A 6,000-nucleotide genomic window follows, 5' to 3' on the forward strand; every position below is an offset into this window, starting at 1 on the left:
CCAGCCCACCTAGTTTGACTACTCAGTCTTCCTCATGCACTAGCTGTGTGGCCTTGGGCAAATAAATTTGCTTCTCAGGACCTCAGTTTTCTTATCTTTCCATAGGATGATGTGAGCTAGTTTTAGTTTATCAGGCACTCACAGTGGGGCCTGGCAGTTAGCACACACTCCACAAAGCAGAGCTGTTGGGCCCAAGGGCTCAGTCCCAGAGTTCAGAAGACCAGCTCTGTCACTTGGGAGCTCCACGATCTTCGATAAGTTTCCTTATTTCTCTAAGCCTCAGTTTTTTTCATCTCTGAGTTGCAATGCTAATAATCTCTATATTACAAGGCTGTTGAAAATATCAAATGCAATGGTGCATGTAAATAATGGATGGACTATCCATCTGCCTCAGGGGCTGTTGGGAAAATCTAGCCCTGGTGCAGGTATAATGCAGAACTTGGTATTCATGGTGGGATTCGTGGTACATGTCAGCTGTCCCTATTGTTACCAAAAGAACCAAACCACCTACAAATTGCCTCATTGGACCAGCATGTTGGTTTTTCCAGGATTTATTGGGGCTCAAACAGAGGTGGCTATGGGAGAAAAGAAATTGGGAGGCCCTGAGTTTGAGAGCGTTAGGGTAGGTCTAGCAATCCAGTAGGAATGACAGTTTCTCCTCAGCTGGTGCTGGCGGATATAGACTATAGAGAGCCGGGCTCCAGGACCAGCAGCCTGGCTCCAGGCCAGTCTCCCTGTCCTAGGAACTGAGTGAACAAACTCTGGGTAGGTTCTTTCCTCTCAGCCTCCTGATCTTCAGTTAAGGACGCAAGAGTTGCTGCCTCCTAGGTTGAGTATTCAGTGAGCTAATGCATCTGGCACCTAGCAAGTGCTGAGTGCTTGTTACCTCTGCCTACCGGAGCCATTGAGGGGTCATGACACCCACCTCCAGCTGCTGCAAAATGATGAAGATGAATTCTCCTGTGTGGAGTCCCAGGTTCTCTGCAGCCAGCAGGATAAGTTTTGCATCTTCTGAGCTACAGATTAAGATGATAACTATAAGACAAAATGGAGTTAGCAACTGCACATGGGCATACACACATATACACGTTTTAAAGTCTAGCCTGAAGTCACTGCAAATGAGACATTAGCATTGCCTTTCCTTGAGCATGCTTTAGGAAATAGGAATGCCTAAACTGCTCCCTCAGACTATACTTCTTCTTCTTTGTCATTTATTTTTTTAAAAGTTAACACGTGCATAACAAAAAAACAAAAACACAAGGAGCAAAAACAAGTCATCCATAATCACAAGCAGTTGACCATTTGGTGTGCCTTCTAGGTCTCATTTGTGTATTTACACAACTAAGCATCCGTTTTTATGTAATCAAGATTTGGGGTTATAACCACAGGTGTGTATGAGCCTGTACTTCTTGAACCATGCCAGCCATATACAGACCAGCAGCTTTCACCTCATGGAATTAAAGTCTTCGCTGCAGCTCTTTCCCAGAGCACAAATGGAAAAAGTTTGAAACCACTTCTGTGCTCTAGTTTCTTCATTTAATTGACTCAGAACAATAGACCTGGCTTGTAGGTAGGCTGGATTGACAGAGAACTGAAAACCAGGAGAGCTTAGACTGTCTGAGTGGGGATGGGGAAAAAATGAGTAGACCGTGGTATTTTTTTTCCATCCAAACACATCAGCATGCATTCTGAGGGCACAACAATGATTTACTTGTATGTATTTATTTTTATATTGGAGCATACTTTCACTTCAGAATTTTTATTTTTAATTGATGTATAGTTGATTTATAATATTGTATTAGTTTCAGGTGTACAGCAAAGTAATTCAAATATATGTACACACACACACACATATATATAACTTTTCCCTTATAAGTTTTAAAAGATATTGAGTATAGTTCTCTGTGCTATACAATAGGTCCATGTTGGTTATCTATTTTAGTGATTTATTTTTTAAAATGAGATAAATTATAATCTATTTATCTGAGCTTCAGCTAGGTGCCAGGCAATGTGCTAAGCAAAGGATACATCAGTGAGCAAAAGAGAAAGTCTTTGTTCTCAGGGAGCTGACAGTCAGACAGACAACGCACAAGTGAAAAGGTTAGAGAGGTCATTCGGGATTCTAGTGAATGAAGGGAAAAACAATGCTGTGATACTAATGCGGGGAGGGGAATTCCTCCACATCAAGCAGTCAGGAAAGGTCCCTTGGAGGACATTGCATGGGCCCTGGGCTGAGTCTGGAAGACTGAGAGGAAGCTATCTATGAAAAGAGTGCTGGGTGGGCTGAGGTGGGATTATGGGTGGAACTTCAGGCCAAGGGATCAGCAAGTCCCAAAATCCTAACTCCAGAAGGAGCAGTTTATTTGAAGAAGAGAAAGGAGTCAGTTACTAATTCCTGCTAGAAAGTAGAGCCTTAGAAGTATTACCCCAATATTCACTATGATATGTTTATCAGTTACTTGGTCTGGCACTTTACAGGCATGACCTTATTTAATCCTCTCTGTTCTATGAGATAGGTAAGATGATTGTCTTCGCTGTACAGATAAAATGTCTGAGGCACTGAGAGATGAAGCTACTTGCTCTGGAGCACACAGCTAGAAAGTGTGAGAGACGGGTTTCAAACCTAGGACTGTCTGTCTCCAGAGCCCTAGCTCTGAATGACAACCCAAGACCAAGACCCAGCCCACATAGCAAGTTCTTCCAGAAATTACCATTTACATCAAAACACTATAGCATCAAGCACTTCACTGTAGACGATATTTTTCTTGTTGGTAGTGATGCTTTTTTTTTTTTAGTTCTACCAGTTTATTGCTACCAACCCATCACCCTCCACCTTCATGCACACAGGCTCAGCCATTTAACCCCATGGACTGCAGCCCACCAGGCTCCTCTGTCATGGACTTTTCCAGGCAAGAATACCAGAGTGGGTTGCCATTTCCTTCTCCAGGTAGTGATGCTTTTATGTATCATTAATTATATACCCTGTTTTCATCTGCTTACATTCATAGAAAAATGAAAATTCTTAGTTTTTTTCAAACAATCATTTTTTTTTTCTCTATCTGCCTCTCTAAACATAAGGAACAGAAAATTCTTTCCTACTTACCCCTGGAAATCAATGACAGGCTCCTAAGATTCTCTTGAAGGAAGACCGGATCGTTGTTGGTATATCTTACGCTGGTGGTGACGGTGAAATGGGATTTGAGTTCATTCTCTACAACCCTCCATAACTCATCCACTCCATCCCAGGAGGAAGTCCCGAAGTGACCTCCAAACATGCCAATGTGTTTCCAATGTGTTTCCAGTCCAGGTAGTGGAGGCTTTTCTGGAGGACATCACTGACTCGGTGCATGGATGGCACGAGGTTCACATAGGTGTCATACAAGAAGTTGTTCTCCAGTTGCGCTGTTTGTCCAGCAAAGTCAAACATGGGGATGTTCCACTCAGAAGCCAGCAAACCAATAACCTTAAAGTAACCAAAGGGATGTCTTTCCATAATTGAGTTTTGTTACTATCCAACTCCACTATAAAATATCTGCCTCAACTTTGGATTCAGTGAGTCTATGGGTCATACTGAACCATCTCTTTTGGAGTACTGATAACGTCTTAGGTCCAACTTGATGATGCAAAATCTCAGAAAACAATAGTAGCAATAGCTAGCATCTCATTTTAGAGCTGAAAACGTGGGGGCACAGAAATGGAACTTACCAAACGAGCAAGTAGTAAACCTTGGAATTCAGGTAGTGTGATAGCAGAGCCCACACTCATAGGTACTACTTACTTTTTTTAGTCTTTCTTAATGTGTTCCTTATTCATTTCTCATTCGTTTTCCACTATAAGCCTACTATTTACAGGAAACTTCAGAGACCTTCCTCTTAAAAAAGATCTTGAGATCAATTATTACAGGAGTTAAGACATGTAAAAATAGCTGTAGAGTTAAATATGCCCTTCAACATTTATAGACAATAGATTTAGAGGAACTTAGGGAAGTAAGAAATTGCTTCTAATTTGGGAATTAGGGATGTGAATCTTGAGGGTAGAGGGATAAAGACAGGCTCCATGGCTTTTGAGCTTGACTTTGAAGAATGGGTAGGCTTTGTTAGTCAAATGGGGAATTCTAGGAGAGATTAAGATTCAAATTCAAATGTAAACTAAACTCTGTAGCACCCACTAATAATAGTTCTGCAGGATTTTTGAACATGAACACTGTACTGTCTATTCAGCCTTGCATTTACACCTGTAAGAGCACAAGATCCCAAGGATGTTAACAAAGCTAATCTCATTAGCTAAACCAATACAAATCATTCATTTCTCTCATTTTCTTGCCTTAGCTTATGGCAATCTGTTATGCACACCAAAGGGAAACCTACACAGATATTTTTCTACTTAAAGTTGTGTTCAGTTTCTTCTGAACCACATGGCTGACAACGTTAGTGTGAATAATGAGTTCATATCCAACAGCACCAGGGCCAAACAATCCACGTTTTTTTAGTGAACATCAACAAGTTAGTGAGTGAACTAACAATTCTTGACTTGTGAGGATTTCTTTAAAGAAAGTGTTAATTGTTTTCATCGCATGGTCTGGTTACATTTTAAATAAATGGTACCCAAGACTTGACACAGTTATTGTTTATAATAATGCCATCCAAGTCAAAAGATTTTCAACTCTATACCATCACTTTAAGGTCACCCTTTCCAGTGGAAACTCAGAGTTTTCTTAGAAGGCTGTATATTCTACCTCTGTGGCTTCTGGGCATGCTGGTCCAAACGAGGGAGAAATCTCTTCTTTCTGGACCTGGCTGATGGAAAGAGCGAGAGACTCCTTGGCACCACAGGTTGAGTTGATGTAAGTAAACTCCTAGCTGAAATTTCCGAAGTCCACCAGCTCAGAGTTGATCTTGTCCATGGCAGTCTGGAGGCCACCACCCAACCTTTGCACACTGAATGGATGGGAGATGTTTCAGGGAGCCTAAAAACCCACAGTGAGTTTAGCAGCCTCAAGCCATGTCATCAGCACACTGGCAAAGAGCATCAGAACTAGTGTTGGGTGGCCAACATGGCATGCAACCCCCAAACAGAGCCCAGATCTGACTGAGGGCTTAGCACCTGTCCTGGGAGCCATGAATGGTGTCTAATACCTGGATCACTGCAGAACTCTGAGAGGCTCAGCCTCCTGACCACTTGTGCCCAGAGCTTAAATAACAGTGCAAAGTTCCCTGAGGACCACAGCTTGTATTCTCTTCAATGCTGTTAATTAATCAAACTCTTCCTTTCCAGAGACTGTCCTAACACATCTAGAAGCAGCAGTATTGAGGAAAGAGCCTGGGGCAGGGAGGTGATGTGGCCCTGGTCATTGATCCAGTGGTACCACTGTCCAACTTCGTGTTTCTTGACAAGTCACATAACCCCAGATCATCTCCAACCCCTAGGCCCTTCTCCCCTAGTAAAATATGAATCATGGGAGCCATTCAAATGTAGACAGATGGTCTAGGATTTAATTCTGACTCCATCACATGTAGTTATGTGATCTAGGACATGTTACTTCCCTTCTCTATGGCTTCATCTCCAGATCCACAAATTGGGGATAAAATTTAATGAAATCTTCTTCAGCTGACAAGGTAAAGATTAAAAGAGATCATACAAGTCCAGTGGTTGGTACAACATCTCAGCAAAGAGAGCCACTTTGTCAGTGTCAGATGATGGTGGTGGTGGTGAGAAGGATGATGGGGTGATTGATGATGTTGATCATGTAATGATGGTCATTATTTCTGAATCCATCTTATAAGAAATTTTCCTAGAATGAGTGGTTATGAAAGAGTTTACTCACAACTGGCACAGTTGACATCCCTCACCTTGGTCTAGAGACCATGGGAAGGTTACTGGCAAATAAATACTAATTCTCCCTCTACACAGATCAGGGAAAAGAGCTGAGGACAGTTCTTTACTGAATAATTATGTATGAAGTATGAACACTTCGCTTGTAAAGAATCATATTATATTAAG

General features: G+C 41.8%; 1 pseudogene; it reads right to left on the bottom strand.

Annotated features, from left to right (window-relative positions):
• LOC615290 (guanylate cyclase 2G-like) overlaps positions 1-5,119 on the bottom strand; it is a 58,553-nt pseudogene extending 53,434 nt beyond the window's left edge.
• Between the last annotated feature and the right edge of the window lie 881 nt (positions 5,120-6,000).

The sequence above is a fragment of the Bos taurus genome, chromosome 26 (genome assembly GCF_002263795.3).
Source record: "Bos taurus isolate L1 Dominette 01449 registration number 42190680 breed Hereford chromosome 26, ARS-UCD2.0, whole genome shotgun sequence".
Taxonomy (NCBI): Eukaryota; Metazoa; Chordata; class Mammalia; order Artiodactyla; family Bovidae; genus Bos; species Bos taurus.